Source organism: Anas acuta, chromosome 3 (genome assembly GCF_963932015.1).
Source record: "Anas acuta chromosome 3, bAnaAcu1.1, whole genome shotgun sequence".
Classification (NCBI taxonomy): Eukaryota; Metazoa; Chordata; class Aves; order Anseriformes; family Anatidae; genus Anas; species Anas acuta.
Window position 1 is genome coordinate 3,875,438 of NC_088981.1, and position 21,767 is coordinate 3,897,204.

At 40.2% G+C, this 21,767-nt stretch overlaps 1 protein-coding gene across 19 annotated transcripts in view; it reads right to left on the reverse strand.

The window, feature by feature from the left end:
* Nucleotides 1–1,303: 1,303 nt before the first annotated feature.
* Nucleotides 1,304–21,767, reverse strand: part of LOC137853213 (uncharacterized) — a 224,386-nt gene continuing 203,922 nt past the window's right edge. For 17 of the 19 annotated variants that reach the window (XR_011094329.1, XM_068675329.1, XM_068675328.1 and 14 more), the window contains one exon: nucleotides 12,759–13,393. The gene's annotated coding sequence lies outside the window, so the exon portion shown is untranslated. Of the gene's footprint in view, nucleotides 1,427–3,558; nucleotides 4,816–12,758; nucleotides 13,394–21,767 lie in introns of those variants that run through there. The other 2 variants (XM_068675325.1, XM_068675324.1) reach the window with 2 other exon arrangements.

Sequence of the window (21,767 nt, forward strand, 5' to 3'; positions counted from 1 at the left end):
CACAGGTTCAGTCTGTGGAGTCAAAAGTTATTGAGCTGTACTGGCACATTATCAATGGCACTTTCCAAATTGGTATCGACAGCAAAAATCATACTGTTGACATCTGTGGTTTGTGACAACTTGAATGATAGGGCATCAGCTGTTGTGCCTGACAATTTCTGTCTTTATTTTAGGTTCCGCAGTGATTGCTTCTTACCCGAACACGCTGCGCTACGCCAAGGGACTGGCCAGGTAGGATGCATAAAGGGCAGCCACTTGAAATCTCTGCCTTCTCCCCCGTGCCTGTTTCTGCCTCTCTGTCCTCAGGTATTTGTTTAGCCGGCTGGAAATGGTTCTCTTGGCTTGCAGCACCATCCCAACCTTGGCTGCTCCAATTCCGCCTGCTTTGAAGGACCGCAGCAAAAGGTTTGTTAGAGAACAGCAGGCTTAGCTGATGCAGATATGCTTCAGCAGCAGACTGGAGTGGTGTCGGCTGAGGGAGTCTGTGAAAGGTAGAGAGGCAGTCATTTTATTTTGTCTTTCTGCCAGTTGTCCCATTGCCCAGAGTATGTGATTTGTGAGTTTCCTTTGGCACGGCTGCTCCATTGCTCATATATCTCTGAGCAGCGTTTCCAGGTCACTTGGTCCGCAGGGTGGTGGCCATCTTTTATTTCAAGAGGGAGAGAGTTCAGGGGTAGGATCAGATGTGTGGAGGAGATGGCAGCCAGGTGGAGATCAAGTTAGTGTTGTCAAATTTATTTCTAGCATGGGAAGGGTGAGTGTTAGCGAGAGGAGCAAGCCTGAAAGATGTCCTTTGTGACAAGGCCAGGAAAAAAAAAAAAACTTGGGATGCAACTTTGGCTATACAGCAAGATGTGGTAAGATTCTTCTGAATTTTTGGGGCCACAACTTTACCATTAATGTTTTTATAAGGATATTTCAAGCACACAATATATAGAAATATTTCATTTCCCAATACAAAAATAAAAGGAAAAAAAAAGCAGGATTTGACTGATGCTTGACTTAATAATATTGTGAATTGTGATCCTGAAGAACTGTGTTCAGATATAACCAATGCACTGAACCCTGTGAAAGGGAAATCCCTTCCCAGCATGAACCCATTGAAGTTGGTGGAATTAAAGCAGGTTGTCGTAAAGCCACAGAATTAAACTATGGAGTTCATTCCCACTCCCACAGGTGGCTGCACCACTAAACTGACCGTGACATAAATTATTTTCATTGTCAACAATAGGATCCAGACATTAAATAAGTTGTCTTTAAATGCTGCTCTTTCCACACCAAGCTGGATTTGCTTTGCCGTGTGATACTGCTGTGTTCCATGTGCCATGCGTGGTGCCCCACAGGCCTTCCTGCCAGGGTAGTCGAGCCGAGCATCTTTACTGCACCGGAAGAAGGAGGTTTAGCCTTCAACCAACCATCTCTGATACTGTAAGTAAACCAATGTTAAGGAAAAAAACATTTGCAGTGATGTGTGGGAATCTCACTGAAAATGCTGGATGCTTTTTTTTCTCCTCTGTCAGCTCGCTCTAAACATCTAACATTAAGACCGGTGACCTCTCACTTTCCCATCTGAAGTGGGATGTGACTTGCCTCTTACAAACCTGTGCCTTGAACCTGGGACCAGTTGCTTTATTTAAGAATACCAAAAAATGATATGCCAGATGGCTGCATTTGTGAAGAGTATAGTTAGAATTAAGGTGGAGGAAGACAAGGCAACTGTACGTCAGCCATGCAAAAATATGGTCAAAATACTTGCAGCATTGTTTCACCAACACTGGTTTAGGAGGCAAATGTGGTGAGACTGGAGCAAAGAAAAGCACAAGGGGATACTGCATGGAAAACAAAAATGTCTTTCAGTAATGAACTGCTTGACTTCTTCCAGCAAAGGCTTAGAAGTTTACCAGAATCAAGAGACTTTGTTATTAAATGGAAGGACTGTGAACCAGTAAGCCTCAGAGTATTGTATCTAGTGTCACTGCAAAATGCCACGTGCGATAGAGTAAAATATTGATAGCAGGCTGTGTCACAGGCTTAGTTAGCATTATAGCAGGATATGCTGCTGCCAATCATCTCTAAGTAACCGCTCTCTCCAGTGACACAGACAGTCAGCAGCTCCGTGCCATGGCTGCAGATGTCCAGGAAGAGTTTTCTAGTAACATGCAGAAATGTGTTATATCTTACATCATATTCATGTCATTTGCTCATCGCTTTGCCCATTTCCATATGAGTGATATCCAGGAGCTCAAGTGATCTGGATTAGTGTCGAAACTCAGAGTTAAAAGGGGTCGACTTGTAATAATGCCACTGGCTATTTTGCACCTCAAATTCTTTGGACACATTGCTCCTCTCATTGAGAAGTGTTACTCTTGATGCCAGGGCAACACACCTGCTGAAAACATTAAAGCCCACTTCAGCTTTCCTTCCATGCTGCAGCTTTTGGCTGCCACAGCGAAAAGTTTGTGATTGTTTATTTAATCTGAGGTCATAAATCCCCATTTTAATTGTTTTCCATGCTTAAGCTTGCTGTGCTCCAACTGCTCCACGCTCTCCTCCCCTGTGGTCTCTCAAGAGAGAAGGAGAACATTGACATGGGAGCTCAGCCCCTGGCTCCCTCGGTTAGGTCTTGGTGTACAACCCTTGCGGCACCTGGGTTTCATTACAAGAGTCTCAGGCATTCTTAGATTGTAGTTTGATAAGAATATTGCAAGGAAACTCTGTGTTGGTTTCACTAAAACTGTATCTAAACATGCAGCTTTCCTCCACCACCACTACAGAATTGACTTTGTAAAAAACTTTTTGTAGATACTTCCTATTAACTTCATCCACGTGTATCAAAGGTAGGTTACATTGATAACAGTAAGTACAGCGAATGTGGCAGGACCATGCATCTTCCTCTGATTCTTGTTCTATGACTGCTACAGCTCAAATGTGAAAGTTCCATTCTTTTGTTTTTATAAAACTTCAATTTATTTAATAACCATAGATCACAAGTTTATTCTCCACACCAGTAAGATGTTGGATTTTTATTGTTGTTGCAGACTGCATTGTCTTATTTGGGGAATATGTTCACAATTGAGAAAGAGTTGCTTTTATTAACAAATCAAAAGCTTACATTGTCAAAACTGAAATTGTTCTACCTTTTTATGTGCAAATTTAAGCTACTGTCAAACCTTCAGCCATGGTGCATTTAATTTGTGGAAATATAAAAATATCTGGCTTCATATTAAAATATTCTACATGAAGAAGGAAAGATTTTTAAGTGATACATTGCATTCAGGACTCTCAGAAAAATCAGATTTTAAAGAAATAAAGTGGTATTTTAACAGAATTTATTTTTCCTTACTTTTGCTAAAGTTCAGTGCAGTACTTAGAAGTGTGTTTAAGTTATACAGGTATCTGAATATCTGGTTGGATTGCCTTTGGAAATGAACCAAGCTAAATGTGTGTCCAGAGCATAGGAGCTACATACCCTGTATTTTTCCTTATAAAAGGGTCACAAGAATTCTTTTTTTATTAGTGGCAAAGGTGCTGAGATTTTGACTCTAGATTCAGTAAAGTTTGAGTAAAATATAAAAGTACCTATTGGTTTCATGGTGATAACTTGTGCTTTGCAACATCTTTGTAGTAGAGGATAAAATTCTGATTATCCAAAGTTAGGCACCAGTTCTATGTTTAGGCTTCCAAAATACAGAGCTTTCTATTTACCCTGCAGCACCCGGGCACCCAGCCTTTCTGGAAACCCAGCAATGTGGGCCTTGATTCAGCAGTGTCCTGCAGCACGTGCTTCATTTCAAGCACATGAATGAAGCCATTGATAAAGCATGTGGTTTTGAACTGGGTGTTTTGTTAGATGCTTAAATATACACAATTCCTATTTTAAGTGGCCAAGTTTAGAAAGTATTTGGAGCAAAAACTGCCCTGAACATGGCAGTCAGTGTGGTGTGTGGTCAAACCATGAGGCTGGTAGTCATGACCTCCATCATATTTAATATGTATACTATATATATATTCTATATATACATATGTATGTGCATGACTTGGATAATGCATACCAAGAGTGAATTCCTTTCATCTGAAAGCAGATTGGGTGTTATCTTAAGGCAGACACACTCACTCTCAGCGTATGTCTGCCAGTTTCTTTACCTTTTTAATGGGGAGGACTCTAAGTTGTCCTTCTGCCGTTCTCCCGTTTCTGTTGGGAGAACCAGCAAAGTGCCTGCCTCTGACTGCAGTGTTGCAAAGCACCTGCAGAACCTTCTACAGAGTGTCCAATGTCTTTAGCTGTGTTTTGACTTACGCGTTTTCTTTCTAGCATCCACGCAGATTACGTGTTTAAATTCCCAGCTCTTCTTCTGTGACCACGGAGTTTTTCTATTGAGCTTTGAGAAGAGGAGTCCTGTCAAGGAAGGCTGTGTTTGCCAGTCATTTTTTTCCAATCACATATTCTAATATCTGTCCTGTCTTTGGGGAGGTTTTAATGGCGCTGAGTCCATTTTACCTCATTATTTCCAAGGCCTGAACCAGGGACATTTGCCCTTCTGCAGTGCCGAGAAGAGAATAAGTGGCTGTATCTTGAGGAGCAGACTCATTCCCTGAAGTGGCCCATTCCCGGCTCTCAGGGCAGTGCATGCAATTATCCTCCCGAAAAGGCCATCTGAGCAGTGCATTAGTATGCGTGTGTCTAGGCTGGGATGTGCCCGTGAAATCACAGCGCAGGTGTTGCTTTCCCAGCCACCTGGCCGGCTCTGCCGCAGCAAGGCTCAGGCGAAAGAGTCCCCGCAGCCACCCCGGTGCTGTCCTGACCACCCACTTCTCCTGTGCAGAGGGTACAGAAAGTATTTCATTAATTTTGTCAACTGCCAACTGCCAGAAGTTCTTTTTGGGTGGTAAATTATTGTCTCCAGGGATCCAGCCGCTCATCTACTACTTTTATGCCGATGTTGTTAGCAATGTTTAATTCTAGCATCCTAGTTTACAAATCATTTGTTTCATCTGGGCCATCTCTGTAAAGGGAGTTTCTATAGGCTGCAAACAGAATGTATTAAATTTGAAGGTGTTTATTACTGGTATTAGGCCATTAGCCATAATTAACAGTAATAACAGCTATCAAGTCTGTGGGTAGTCCCAGATTTTGTGCACATTCTCTTTTTATATCCATTCCTCAGCATGAATTATGTGATCTTCATATTCTGCCTCTCATCATTAGAAACCAACAAAGTGGTTTGGGGTGGGATCTCCTATTTCAGGCCATAAACATATGATCCGGCCACCCCATAAAGTACATTCCTCCAGCTTACTGCTTTCCATGAGTTCTCAAGTACCTACGGCATGCGGTGGAGGTTGGGCCTGGTCCCTCCAATAGTGAAAATCCTACCCAGCAAAGCCTTAAGTAAGGCACAGCGCGAATTACTCAAGTGCTGAAGTTTCACCCAAACCGGTAAGTTGTGCCTGTGTGCTACAGTCACGACCTCCTTGGTTTCTGCCAGGAGCCCATAAAACAGTGGGGCCTGTGCTCCATGAGACCTTTTTCTGTGCAAGGATTCAGGAAAAAAGATCTCCAGGCTCCATGGTTCACTGCCAGAAGAGCTGATGCAAGGCAAAGGCATGGTGGTAAACACGCAGGTAAGCCGGACACCTCCCTGCGTGCTTTTCCCCAGTTGGGAGTACTTTGGCCTTGTGCACTTGATGCTTTAATCGGCCTGTGTGCAAGCTGGACATTTCTCTCTTTATTATTGTTATTATTATGCAATCAGACACTACTTAATTAAAGAATGTGCTGGGGATGCACTATTTATACGGGAACTATGTACACGGAAATCCATTTTCTCCATGGTGATTGCAGATAATGTGGTAAGCCCTGCTTTGATTCATTAGTGTAGCAAGAGAGATATTCAGAATTATTTGGTATAATTCACAGCACTTCAGAATGCATATATTTTCATAATACTCTAAATCCACTGCTTGTACTAGTAACTCAAGCATATGATGACTGGTTTGCTATAGCACTGTCATCTTAAAATTGTGGTACTGCCATTCTTTCATTGTAACTGGCTAACTTGCAGGCTCGTTTAGCACAGTACTTTTAGTGAATGACTACTTGGCAGTGATGTGGCTGTTCACACAACTGTTTCTGAGCTCACTGAGGATCACCTCCTTCTCTACACCGTGGCCCCACAGCAGACCCTGGCGTCATGGACACCTGAGTAAAAGCCATGGGAGCCCCCCAGAATGGAGGTAATTTCTTGTCTGCCCCCAGGCTAAGAACATACTTTTCAAATTGACATTTGGACAAGAAAACCCTTATTTTGTTTCTGGAGAAAAAAAAAAAAAAAAAAAAAAGAATCACCGCATTACTTTAAACAATTAATAGTTAAGTTAGGAAAATACTATTTTTTAATACTTCCTTGAATTCAGTTTTGTGCTGCTTCTGGCAAGTTAAGTGTGAGTAAGCAAACTCTTAGGATTAGTGATGAACCACCAGTATCTCCCCTCCCATTTGCACATTCGTTCCCTCATGCCTTATCAGGACCATCCTTCTGGCTGCACTGACCTGGGCATGACTTCATCTAATCCAGTGCTGGATGAGCCTCAGGAGACTTACCACTTACATTCATGCAAAGAGCCAGCCCCCACCCTGTGAAAATCTCTGGTTTTAAACGCTGCTTTTTAGATAGTCTCAAAAATTCTGTCTACCCAATGGTAACCTTTGGCAGCAGAAAAGCTTATGATTTCTAAGTGCTTGTTATTTATTTATTTATTTTTAATCTAGAATGTTATTTTTGACAGACATTTTTTTCACGCAACCGTCATGCATATACATGTAGATATCACCATCACCACGCTCAAAGCAAACCTTGTCCAAGACACCTTTGGAGACAGGAGCATTAGATACTAGAGACCATCATGTGGGATTTTTATTTTCTTGTTTTTCCATATGCTCAAAGCAACCCTCGGTGCTCTCTGACCTTACTGGGCACTGTAGTGTATTTCCACACACCTGCAAATTAGTTGCATAATTTAAATGTTTAACTTTTATTTGCTTGTTGGCCAGTATGATTCTTTTAGTATGAGGGATTAAAATGTTTGAATTGTTATCTGAAAACCTTTATTTAGCTCTGCTGGGCCTCTTTTGCCTGACCCTGGCAAATGTAAATGTGATCAGACAGCTTTTTATATGGGTTTTCAGCTTCTTCTGCTTCCAAACCTAAAGTTACATGTTACTGATTTACTCAATTCAATTCCGTCTAATCAGTTGTTGTTTTTTTTAAATACTTATCTGAAAAACTTTCACAGCAATTATCAGGGTGGATCATTTAACAAAGAAAAGCTGCTTTCACTGCTGAGATTCCCATATGTATATATTTGCTTCTCTGTCTAAACATTTGAGAAGTTTGGAAACAATTTAAAAGTGGCCAATGACTGCATTTAATGCTAGACAAGATTTCACACCTCTGGGCTCTATATTTATAGCTCTGTCGTGTTCTTTTATTGTACTGTGCTGAAGAAGAGGATTTTTTTTTTCTTTTCTGATGAAAAGGTTGTCTGTCATGGTGCAGTTATTGCAGCACAAAATATTGCCTAAAACTTGACCCTGAACAAATTTCGCACAAGGGCAGTTTACCCCAGAATTTGAAAGGAAATGCAAACCCTCTCATTCTAGCCAAAGGAGGAAGCTTTTCTGGGTATATAAAATTGGGGTAATTCTAAAATTCATTCATGGAGCCACAGCTCTAAATGCACTCAGCCTCTGATCTCAGCTGAACCATTTTTCTCCCACTGTTACTCTGCTGAATTCAATCATGTTAATATGGATTTTCAATGTGGTGAGATTCAGAAATTTTTTAAAAATGTGTTGTTTGAAAAAATTAAAAGTACTTTTAGCGTTATCAAATGATGCTGTGCTAAAACACACACCATAGCCTTGGCATTCAGAGAATGGGCGCATTCTGTGGGCATCACACTAGGTAGGGACCCTAAGACAGGATTTCCCATTTCTGTCCCATTATATGATACTAATTCTTTCTGTCCCACTCCTTGCTATCTGCAGAGCTGATCACCTCCTGTGCATTCAGCAATGACACGGAGAACTTGGGACAGGCCTTCAACTTCAACAGCTGGAGGAGAGGAGGGAAACGGCATGACACAGAGCTTTTAAGTATTATCAATTATTTAACTTAAGTAGCTGATGAGTCCAAAAAAAGTAAATAAACATTTACGGTGTTCTTTTCACCAGTGTGGAATAGATCACAGCATGATCTGTACCTTCCCAGCTGTCTTTCTAAAAGTTTGACTGCCTTACTGTATTCTACCTAGTTGGGACTCGTACTGCTTTACTGTAATTATGTTTGTGCTCAGTGGCTGTTACCAACCAAAAATGGGAATCATTTATAATGAATTAATACCTTGAAAATTTTCATATCCCTTTCCATTCACATTGTTCATGAGCAGACTGTGAATTTTCTTTTCCATTATTCATAATTACTCCCAAAATCATTTGCGGAGGAAGGGTAATATTTTCCCCTATGTAGATAGTTCAAAGGTAAAACATAGTATTTGTCCCGTAGACAAAAGATGTGCTGCACACATATGCTTGTTACGTGGCACTGTTTCTTTACACTGATTGAATGAAAATGATTAATGAAAGTTCATTCAAAAAAATTACCTTCCAGTTATCTGTGTTATTCATTCAGGTTTTTTCCTGCAAATAATTTTAAGTATTCTGGTTCACTCACTATGTCAAGCATTGTATTTATTATGGCTCTAGCTATTAAAATAGCTATTAGAATAGCTGCCGAAGGTGAGTGCAACCCCTAGCCCCCTTAAACGCTGCACAAGTAATATTTAATGTGGAAGCTTATATATGTATTTCATACATATGTATATATATATATATATATATATATTGTTAATATATAATGTATATTATATATATGACTGGCAAACCAGCCCAATGGTTTATTTTGCAGTGAGATACAAAGCCAGAAGGAGTCTGTTTTCTCTTGCTACCGAAGCCCAAGGTGACAGAAATTTGGCGGTGCATGATCCCATACACTCACAGGCCACTATGCTGGAAGTCCAGGGCATTAAATTTAAGCATCATTGGACATGAAGCTATACTCTAGCCTGGTCCTAAAACTTCACCTAAAATTAATCCAGAGCCAAATGCCCTCATCATATTCCATCTCTTTGTGACAGTTTTTCAGAGTGAGCTAAGTATATTTGGCTAATTTAAAATCCAGTGTCCAGACCCTGCATCAATTGCTTGCTTTCTAAAAAAAAAATACACAGGAGATGCTAAAAGTCTCCGAAACATTCACAGTGCAATTCCAAGCTAAGCCAGCAGTACAGGATAGCATTCACATAGAATATGTATTTTTGATCATGTGCACTGTACATCACTAGGATAGTGGGTTGTTTCAATTAAAAAATAAAAAAATAAAAAAAAATAAAACAGAACAAACTATAAATGAAAGGCTCTTTTGGCTCTTTTACCCAGTTGGCCTTGTGTTGTGCTTTTGCACAACAGGATTTACATAAAATTTTTCGTGCCAAGCACAAATGTCCTCTGAATCCTGGAACTGTCATGTTACTTGATTCAGCAGAAAGAAGAGGTGCCACAAAATAATGTTAAATCTATTTTTGTACCAGGATATCAAGAGGAAAAAGTCAATTTTAGCATACTGTGTCAGCAAACAGTAACCACTTTCACACAGTCTTTTTGAAGTTCAGTTCTTGTGTTCCAACTTCAACTCCATAAAGCTGTAAACACAACACCTTTCCCACACCAGAGTTGCTCCAGAATACAGATCGGGGTGCTCTGACCACTCAGTTGTTACAGGAGTGATGTCTGTCTGGTTCGCCTTGGCCTGGGGTAGTGTAGCCCTACCATGCTGGCTGTATGGCTCCATGGTAAAATGTGCACAAAAAAGCCTCCTCCAAGGTAAAACCAGAAAGGAAATACAAATCTCAGCCTCTGCCAGGCCAAATAATTTACCTCCAGATGAAGAACTGCTGTTCTTTACCACTTCTTTCTGAACAACTATTCAGCTCTGCATGTTAAGAGAAAATGTTTGAAATACGGAGTTTTCAGGTGAGGGAAGGGAGAAATTCAACGTTCTTTAAAGAGGGTTCCTATGAAATCAATAAATAAATCAACACTGGGTGTGGTATTGAGGTGCCTCCCTTTCATATCTCCCCCCACACACACACCATGAAAGCAATTTCCAGATGGATTTTCCCTAAGATGTTAAACATTGTGCTAGTTTTAACGCTGACTGAAGCAAGGTAGCAAGTGGTTATTAAGGCCTGACATGCCTGTTCTGCCAAGAAACAGCATGAGCTTTCAACTCAGAAAACAAGGTTAACTTTGTTTTTTAATCAATCTGCTCTTGCCTGCCTTGGCCAGTTATATGCATGCCTGCTCATAACGGAGAGGCCTGTTAATTTATGGTCAGCTTATTTGTATTTTTCTTAGTCAAGGCCTGGTTTAATAAAGGTGGAAGCAACATTCAGCCCAAAGATTACTTTTCTAGTCGGGGAAAAAAGAGACCCACTCAGTTCTTTTCAAGAAGTGCCTGCTGGCACTGGCCCCACAAAGTTTTCTGGTTTTCCCCTTCAGTGCCTTGTGAAGACAGCCAGGTAAGCTCAAGGCTCACTGCAGTTGCTGCCTGCCTAAGCCATTATCTGGGAGCCATTGCCTATGGGCTTCCTACTGGAGCGGTTTAGAAAATGGTAGCAGGTCATTTTGACCATTTCGAATGATTTTCAGGTTTGTGAAGTTGGTCATAGGACTCTTCTGGTCCTGTGTCCTGACTAAAACTGAAACTGAGAAGGAAAGTATCCTTTCACCTACAGTGTCTGCGTCACACTTTCTCCATGTCACTTGCCTTCATTTTCCTGCCGCACATCTAGGTGTAAAATGGCATGGCAGCTTAGGCCTGGTTCCTTCTACCAACCTGTAGCCATGCAGCATGCTTTAAATTAATCTGTCCCTACAAGAATAAAAAACTCAGAATGATAGTTTGCCCTTTAACAGATGGTTTGCTCATTTGAGAGTCTCTCTTGGCTATGTGCAATAGGCAGTTTGTCTAGTCGTAGAGCTGATGTTCCTGATCATAAAACAAGAAACTGAAGCATTTTAGCTACAGCCAAGCTAAGGCGATGTTTCCATTTTCTGCCTGCTTCTCAAAGTACATTTGCAAATGAGAAGCACAGTCTTCAAATGTTCATCCTTAGGATGAATTCTCGTTTCATCTTCATTACCTGATGGACTCAGACCCCTTCCATCAGATCTGAGGCAGGTATACAGGTCCATGTCATTCTAGTGTGATGCAGAACCAGCAGTGAAAATGGGATTTAAATGTTGATGATGCAGGGTATGTTAATTCAGTTGAATGTTGCCTGACAAATAACGTGTAAATTGAAGCATTATTCAGAAAGGTGTGCACTTTGCTTAAAAATAAACCTGTAGTACTCAGAGTCTAAACATTTCTGTATTCTGTTTCCAGTGTTTAATTTACCTCAATTTCACTTGGTATTCTTTTATTTAAAGCCAAGGTTTGTGTGGTGAAAATGATGCTGTTAGGATGTGTGCTTGTATCTGTGCACGTGTAGGCCCATGATTGTTTCCACCACTAAAGCAGCCAATATAGATATTGTTTTCACAAATAAGTTACTATTTTGGTGAAGCATTCATCTGTAAGGAGAGGAAAACTTCTCAACAGTCTTAAGCAAAAAATTGTCAGAGGTTTTTGTTTTCATATTTTCTAGTTTTACACTCCTCAGTTACAGGCCTGTGTTGAAGAATGTCTTCAAGCATCAGAACTTCTGAAAAGAACAGGACTATCTGCTAATACAGGAATAAATACTAATGTTAATTAATACCAGATTTCATACCTACACTTCCTAATTGATTGCTGTCTTTAAATTCTTTCTATTTAAGCATATTCATCTGGTTTGGATAGCAGCATCAGCTATCTTCACGTATCGCATGCTGTTAAAACAGTTCTGAAGGGCTAAAAGAAGCAAATAAATGTATTTGTTGTTACGACTGACCTTAGACATACAGTATGTGAAGCTGCAGGAATCATAGACTGAATCGCTGATGATAAGTATGGTGATAACTGGTAAGACTGTGCTGAACTACTGTGAAACAATTCAGGTAGTCAGCAAACAGGGCTAATTGCTAGTTTGGGGGATATTATGGGTAATTTACTGCCCACTGAGGACTTCTACCTAAAAATAAGCTTTTTTTTTTTTTTTTTTTTTCTTTCTTTTGAACAGGACTTGCATGTTAATGCAGAATACCTGATGCAATTATATGTGAAGAGGACATTCAGATGCACTTCTATAAATGGCCTTGTGCTTCTCAATTACATTAACTGTCTTCACAGATTCTTTAACAGAAATCATAGCCTTTTTTTTTTTTTTTTTCAAAATAACAAATAGGCATTAATCTCAACTTTGCTGTTACCCAAGATGTCTTGATCAAAGATGTGAGAGTAATACAATAAACACAAGAAAAGAAACTACTGGTGGTTTCCAATACAAACTAATGGAAGTGTCAAGTGAGCAGATACTGACAATTCAGCCCGCAAATCAAATGTGCGTGTCCAAAACTCCACCTTTGAGAAGGAAGAATAAATATCCACAGAATGTTTTGGCTATAATTACTTCATTGAGGGGGAAAAAAAATGAAAAGAAAAAGGCGCTGAATTCAGTTTGCTAAAGTCAAGACATTAATATTTTTGGCATGTAAAGATGTAAACCAAATGTTTAAATGAAATGTCATCCCTTGGGTTCACATTTGCCCATTGAACTACAGTACAAACCCTCCATAGACCTTCATACAATACACATTTTTCAGTTCATTGAAGAAGGCCCCTGCTGCTTCTCAAGGAAAACTAACTTGCAGAAGCAAAATAAATACTGGCGTCACAGTGTAGCAGTGGAGCCTTGCAAGCACAGATGTGTAGCATTGTCGGCTTTTAAATCAGATAAGGCGTATTCAGACATAATCACTCCAGTGTCTGGGACATGTTGCATGCTGCAGAGCTGCCCAAGTATGGCCCGACAGACACATGCAGTGTGTGTTCAAGCTAAATGGCAACAAGCTGACAGTATTTCATAACAGTCCTGTTATGTCTAGATAGGCAAATGTTTGTGTAATTTAGCTGTGACTTTGAAATAGCTTAAGAAATCGAGACACAAATGAAGCTTTGTGATTAGTTGTCAATGATGCCATACCTGCTGGATGATGATACTGCTGGAAAATACCTGGGTTGAAGGGGTGTCCCTGGGGTTCTGAAGCTGTGCTGCAAGAGGCATCGCCCCGAAGCCTCCATCCATCCCTTCGTTTGTCCATCTGAGGAGTGGGACTGCTGTAGGGCTGCTCCTATAAAAATATATGGCCATGTAGTTAGACGGATGCCCTGGGCCTAGCTAAAGCACGGCATTCAAAGGGTTGTTTTTGTCTGCTTTTAGCCAAGATACTGCTAAAAAATCAAAGTATATTTAACCCAACAGAAATAGTGCTCACTGGGTCTGTGGTAGGCCTATTAAGACCTATGAAGTACCTCAGCAAGAGAAAATTCAACTTACATACAACACATGATTTTAGGTAAAGAAATATTGATAGGGAGGGGGGAACAAGTATTTTTTTAGCTCTAATTTATGGCTGAGCAGCTTCATTTTAGTTACTTCATGAGAATATTTTAAACCAAGCCTGCATAATATTAAAATAAGTTAAAATGTATGTAAAATTTATGAGAGCATGTCAGGTGCAATGCTTGATAAAGTAAGTTTAATGCTTCAGAATTTTTTTCTTCAGGCAGAGAAAGCTGAATCCTGCAATTCTAGGTTACAGTATAATTTTAGAAACTTTTCCATTATACCATTCTTTTATTAATGAGATCCAACCCAATTTAACGAAAAGAGGTAAATTCCTAGAGTTTGTGGAAAGTACTCAGCAGGTTGGAAGCCAGGAGCGTGTGATAAAAGAGGATATTTTCCTACTGTTCATGTGAAATATCCAATTTTATAAAAACACAGAGGAAATCAATTTACAACAAACTTCATGCGTGCTTCTTCAGTGTGGTTTTTCTGCTGGAAATGCTGCCTCACTCCGTGAACAAATAAAAGCTTTGGCAGTTGACAGGGACTGTACATCACTTTGAAAACTCTTCATTTACCAGGGGTGTGTCATGTTGTTTCATTGTGTGACACTCCCAATTATCGTGACAGAGCTAAATGACAAAGTACTGTCACCCCACTGAAAATTCAGAGCAGCTTCTTTCCATTTTTCTGCCTGGTCACGGGAACATTGCTGAACTGGTACAACAGAGCGGCAGGAGCAGCAAACGGGGAATATCTGCATACTGCTCTACTGTATTAAAAATTCAGCTCCTCGGCAATATTAAATCTGAATTTACTTCCATCAAACAGAAACTTAGCATATCTCATTCTTCCATTATAAAATATTGACATCAGAAATAGTGAATCCTGAAATGAAGATTACAGATGAAAACTATATGCTTGGTAATTATCATTTTTTTCTTTGTTATTATTCCTTTCCTCCGAGGATTGCACAGGCTGCTGCAAACAGTAATGATGTTAGCATGCGATGCCAATGTAAAGTACACTGCAAAGTTATTCTTTCCCTCATTATAGATGAGGGAAGTGAAACAGCGGAAGCAGGGTGATTTCCCCAGCCAAACTCAGACACAAACGGGACAGCCCTCTGCACCTCACGTCTTAATCACTGTCCCCAGCGGTGAGACCAGTGCCATCCCTCAGCGCCACCTTGCTTCCATCATCTTTTGTTCTACGCTTTCCCTAGGGTTTGTTTTAGGACTTTCCTAGGGCTCAGAGCTGTTAATACCAACAATTTGTGTCACTAACTGAGCAGCCAGTTCACAAATGCTTTCATTGCTGACAAACCCGCTGCCCAGCCTTGCAATGGTCTTGAATAGCCACTGCATGCAAAAACACAGTTGCAAGCATGGAAACGCCCGACCAGCCGTTCCTACAGCCCCTTCTTGGCTTGACACTGAAATCTGGAAGAGATCAATGGGTCAGCCAGCCTGCAGTAGGGTATCCCTTTGTGTTCCTGCATGTGGAGAGAGCTGTTATCACACAGGTTGGGATGGCTTTCCAACAGAACAGCCTTGTCATCACAACCTCGAAGTTCCAGCTTGGCCAATTAAGCTGGTGTCTCTCTCGCTCTTAGGTAATTAATTACTCAGAGTGGTATTGCACAGCAGGACAGCTTCATTTGCAGGTGCTTGCTGAACATTACCTCCGCGTACTCTTGAACCTTGCCTTGTTGCCTATGGATGCTTTCGAGGAGTGTAATATATACAGTGTGTGACACCTGACACCGTATCTGTCTCGTATGCTTCTTACAAAAATCAATCTAAATCAATAAATTGTCCACCCTCCTCGTACAGTATTTGCACAGGTTCAAAGACAGGACCAATTATTCTTAAGGTTGAATTGTCAGGTGTCAGATGAGAATATAGAAGTTGAAGCATTATATTTAGGAACAGATTTATTTAGAGGACCTGAGAATTTTCTTTGCTATCAACAGGTCTATGAATAGAGCTTTTATAAATACATCCTGGTTGAAACCAATACTTTACAAAATGACAGAGGTTTGAGTGTTTTGTTTCTTTTTCTTTTCTTTTCCCCCCACAACTGAAATCAAATACCTGCCTGATAAAGTACGTAAACTAACATCCAGCCTCGCTGAAGTAATAGCAGTAAAACCACTGACCTTAAAGGGCTTTCGGTCCTGACCCTTCCTGCTGTGCACATGTTGCCTTTTTGTTACCTCATTTTCTGAGTACAGATAAAAATTCCCCATGTTTTAGCTATGTATAATAAATACATATCTTTATCATGCATTCAGTCTCTTGGATTCAGTTCCAGCAATGAGACACGCACCCCCTCCCGGCCAGTACCACAGGTCTAAAGGTTACATGTGACCATCTTTGTCCCTGCCAAGACCACAGCACACAAATACCAAGGCTTATTATAATCACACACGATCTTCACAAGTTTAACAGTTCTTGTCCCAGAATACCAAAACCCCTGTCTTAGCACTCCCAGCAAATCAGCATGCATTATTGTTACGTGCTCAGATAGATACTACCATGATAGATATCAGATTTCTGCTCATGCCAAAATTTCAGCTAGCTGTTCCCTTGAGTATTTACGCTTGTGTACTGTATTTAACAACAGCCCATTCAAAATGCTCACAGCTCCTAGGAATGAAATGCACATAATTTAGGAATAGCTGCCTGGCTATTCAGGCATCATGCTGTGTCAAGGGAAAATTAAATCTTTGACTTTCCTCTCCCTTTTTTAAAACAAACCTGTAGTTTGCATCATATTTTGGGGAGCTGTATGAAAGTTTCATAAAGAGAAAGTAAGCATGGCATTTTTTTCCCTGTTTAATGGTAGTGCCTACCCATCAATGTTCCACAATGATACAGTAGTTAAAAAAAAAAAGGTCTCAGCATGCAAGCATTGTATCACATTAAGAAATCAGGATTTTCTAGGCACTGCACAGCATTAATTACACTGAGCATGCTGCAAATTTAAATTAAATGATATGCCATGTTCTGTTGTAAATACCGAAGTGGAATGTAAGATACAGCCCCATATTAGCTTCTGATTGGCATTTGTGCAATGAACAGGATCATAAAATCTGTACAGTATATAATTTTTTTGTATCAGGAGCACCCGATACAAATGCACTTTTGTTTTCAGGCATACCTAACAGCACAGTTACAGGTCAGAATTTATCCTAAAGCTAAATTACTTATGCTAAAAAGAACAGCTCTTCCTCAAAAGTAGTGATAATAAAAGAAGAAGAAAAAAAAAAAAAAAAAAAAAAAAAGCCCTTTTTGCCTTCATTCCCATTCTTAAAAAATAAAATAAAATAAAATAAAAAATTTAAATACAATCTAGATGGTTGAGGGGTGCCCAGAGGAAAATGGGGGCCGTGTGAGACTGAAGCAGGTCAGCATGAAGGCAACGGGCTTGATTTTGTCATGTGTATCAAGTAACCAGGTAGGATCGTACATAAGCAAATGCTGTGTGGGCTTCAGATCAGGTCTATTAGAATTTATGTTCTTTTTCTTGGCATAGGTATTTTACAGTCTCTTGTGATTTTATAACAACATATTGAATTGTCAGGATCTCAACAGCCTCTGCTTTGAAACTACTGGATAAGGTGTATTTCAGCCCGTATTTCTATGTGATTAAAAACCTAACAAATATTCTAAATTACTGTACTTCGGAGAAAGTCTCTATACCTAACTGTATAGAGATGGCATGTTACAGTCTGTGTTTTCTGGGCTTATTAAAGGTCTTTCTGAAATGATTAGCACTGAGCTGAGAAGGACAAGTGATTGCCAGTGAATGGGCGTGAAGGCATGAGGCATAAAGGAGGCACAGCATAAAAGCGTGGGCAGGGCTTTGCAGAGACACCAACATCTTCAAACCCAGTATCACTGTATTCTTTCTAAATTATCTTACCTTTTTTGTCTTTTGCTTTTAGGAGTTAACTTGCGTTTTCCTGGCCCATTATGCAACACTCCTCTGTATATGAAAAATGCAAATTTTAAAAAAGAAAGAAACAAACAAAAAACAACCAAATTAAGGCCACCTGATCTCCCCCAGAACAACAGATGAACAATAAAACCAAGCTCAGGATGCCTCAAACTTATAAAACTTCTTTTGCTGAACTTTTGAAGAAGAAATTCCTCTACAGCCCTCCTCAGGCAGTCTGAAATACACTGCCCTGTTTGAACTGTGAGTAATAATTTTAAGAAATCCTCTAGTAAAGAAAGGCTGTCCAGCTCGGCCTGCTAGAGAGCAGTTAAAATAATATTTGTCCCTTTTTCCATTTGATCTTTTTCCAAGCTTTTACTGGACCTGTTTGGTGTCTCATTTTGCTGTGATGCTGTATGTTCTGGAAGCGGCTGATGACAATAAAAATCTGATATATAACAGTAAAATGGTTGTTCCTTCTTACATCTGACAACAATGCCTCACTGCCACCAGGACTGTCTGCATATTTATTATTTAAAGTCAGGCTTTTCCCTTGGAAGCTGGAAGGATACACTGAAGGGTGCCCTAACTTTCTCCTACCATCCAGAAGGAATTAGGTCAGCTGTATGAGATGGATACCATGCAACAACCACTTTCTGCAAGTAGCATGTGCCTGGCAGAATTAAGTTCAGCAGTGGGACAGCAACTCTTCAGACCTCTCACCATCTTTTAGTGCTTCCAAACAACAACAACAAAAAATCCAAAGACAGTAGTTTATAAACAGCCCAGGAAGCTCTTGGAAATTAGTGTGTAAAGTTCTGAAGGCAGAGCAGTGTGGGGCAATAACCAGCACACAATGCATTGCTATTGCAACAACAAACAGCTAAACTACCGTGTAGTTATTTTTCGGTATACACAATTGTTGGAGGAGAATGTAAAATATTCTTTGAAGGAGATGTTGAAAGCGTTGTGCTTCCCCTAGCTGCCATGGTCCTGACAAGAAACAGCCCACAAATTCTAATAAATGGAAAATAGAAATAAATACTTTAACTATATGGCATAGGGTTTTGAATGGCTTTCTGAATCAGAAAGTGCTGCCTGTACATCTTCGTTATTTCTACACTCTGTAATGTTGGCTCTCCAAAAGTCAGAGACAAAGTGAGATAGATACTACAAGGATCACAGATACTACACTAGGAAACCAAATATCAGTGGTACATCCAGATTTATGGTAGAAGATGGCAGTAAAGTGAAAGCAAAACTGTTTGCACAGTACGTATTGTTGCCCATTACTGTGTGTTTGCCCTTTTTTCTTGCTTAGCTACAGCTGAAAGAATGGAAAATTGTACCTTATAAACAGTATTAGGAGACACTTTGTGATCGTAAGGTCAATCAGACTAGTTTACCTGCTTGAGGTATTTATGGCACAATCACTCAGTGTCTTTAAGGAAAGGTTAGATACATTTATGGGAAAGGTATTTTGCAGAAGCCTTCCTGTTTCATAGAGGTCTTGGACAAAATGACCCAGGAGGCCCCTTCCAAGTCTATCAAATGTGGTTTCCTGATTGATGCTGTTCCCACCCCCACCCCCCCCCAAGCCTTTTCAAAACACAAAGCACTGTTATAAAATTTAATATGATACACTATATAACTTTTACACAATACCTTATAGGAAATGGTTAGCCGGTAGCACAGGAGCCTCACACAAAAGGAAGAAAAGAAGAAAAAAGAAATTGCAGTGCAGTTTCTCTGCCAAGCGTTATCGACTATAACATTTACACTGTTTCTTAGTATGGACCCTCATCTGTGCAGTGGGACACCAAGTCATGGAGGCATAAAAGTAACCTACACGGTAATATATATTTTTTCAGAAAACCTAATAAGGCCTGGGGTAATTTCCTATGCTACAATAACCATTCCCTCAATGCTGGAAAACAAATGGACGTCCAAGTCTCCTTATAAATAACTGCCTGGCACTGTAATTGGCTGGGCCCAACTTAGAGTTGCCTGAAGGCAATATTCAGGTGTTTCCAACTGCTCTTGGCATGCCCACAGGGCCACAATGCAGCCATGTCTTCCACCTATGGTCTCAAGACCTTCTGTGCTTACAAATGGTAAAAATTCCCAATATTGTCTTTTCAGGGCCATCAAACTGTTCAGCAAATTTAGCACTATTTCTCACTTTTTTTGTTTGTTTGTTTGTTTAGTTTGAGATGGTGTTGCTGAATGGTTCCTAAATGGCCTATTCTATTTTTTTTTTCCAAAATAATAACGTTTAAAATTTAAGTCAATTTAATGAATTTTTTTTAAAGTTTCTCTGAGCCATTTGATTGAAATTCTGTGGTTGGCCTACATTGCTCAGTATTAAGCTTTAATTTTAGGTTCCCACAAGGAAAAAAAAAAAAAAAAGAAAACTGAGTTGGGGTCCACTCTCAAAAGCAATTTACACAAACCTTTTTAAGTTACACTAATTGATGCAGTTGAAAATCAAACTCCTCCTCCAAGCCCCATGTCTTCTCAACTTCTTGGACTGGCTCTGTCAGGAAATACAAGCATCCATCCACACACACTCCCAAGTCTTACAAATGTGAGCTATTCCCTTTCACAGGGCAGGCTGGGATTAACTGTTTTATTAACCTTCTAACCTCATCCATGAGAAAGTGAAATAGCATGGTTTTTTGTTGCTGTTTTGTTGTGTGCTTTTGTTTTGTTTTGTTTTGAGGCTTGCAGCCTTCATTACCTAAACATTTGTGAGCTCTAACTCCCTACAGAGAGGAGTGAAATGAGGACCATTAATGCTGCTGTCCACAAGGAGTTCCCTGTCACCCCATTTGGACCGTCCCATTGTGTTGTACTCAGTATCAATGGCCATCCCTAAAGGCCTGTGATTTCACTCTAAAATATTTCCCCACTATCATGAGTCTTGGGGCTCGCTATTTGAATCATTTCTGTGGGAGCAAATAATAACTTTATGATTCTTTTCAACATGTTGTATTGGTGTATTTTCCTGATTTCTATGTCAAAAAAAGTGATTGATTTCAATCAAAACCAAAAATTTGACCTGGCTTTAATCCTGAAGATGGTACAGTTGCTCTTCCTTAGTTCTCACTTCATCATTGCATCACAGTCAGAATAGCTCTTCTCTCTGGAGTTAAAAATGGGAAAAATTAGCCCTAGTGAGAGATACAAGCAGAATTTTTCAAAGGGAAGAAAATTTATCTCCTGCTCTTTGTCTTACAATATGGTGCATTTTAGTGTTTGAAAGATTTAGTTTTCAAGCATCTCATATATATAAATCCAAGTGAACAACAGCTCTCCAGTGTCTTTTTTAAAGCAGTTGAGCTCAGCAACTGCAATCTGCCAGGGAATAAGGGTCAAGATGGAGAAGGCCTTTCCTGTAGCCTTCTGGTGTTGGTCAGGGGTCAGGCTTAGGAAACAGCCAAAGCAAAACAAAGGTTTCTCAGCTCTATCTCCTCACTCTGTTACACAAGATCATGGTTTTTTCACATGAGGACCCAGATTTTGGGCCAGCCTCGTGTTTCCTCTGCTGTTGCTTATATCAATAACTGTTTGATAATACAGTGCCTCTTGAGGTTTCTCCTTTTGAAAGATTTATACTTGTTTTAGAAGTAACACAAACACTCCATTTTAGCTTTCAGGAGGCTAAGGCACCTAAAAATCTCAGATTATTCTTTTGCATAATGTTCACAGAAGGAGGTGGGGAAGCAGTGAGGATACAGTTGGCATTTCCATGCTGTGTAGCTACCTGCAAATGCCAGCAAAGATGAGAGGCGCTGGCTTGTGGGAACCCTTTGGACAATTAGTGGTGCTTTTTGGGGCCAGCCCCACTGGAAATGGCCAAAATGCAAAAAGCCACGTGGCCACCTTCCAATCTACCCATGGGTGGTGACAGCGAGAGATCCTGGGGCCCAGTGGCCTTCAGAAGTGCCACCTCCACCAGGATGTTTCTGCAGCTGAGCTGCCCACTTCAGTCCTCTCCCCAGGTCCCTTGTCAAGGCATTCAGGTACTACTTTGATGAGAACTTCCCAGCTGCCTCACTGGATAAACAGACGTGTCAGAGCTCTAACATGCAGGAATACTCTTCACACAAACAGGCAGAGAAAAAAGGGTGGTGGGAAGAGTAAAAGGCACCTAAAGAAATAGTACAAGCAATGATGGCTACAACTGATTTCTTCTTTGTCCCTTTGAT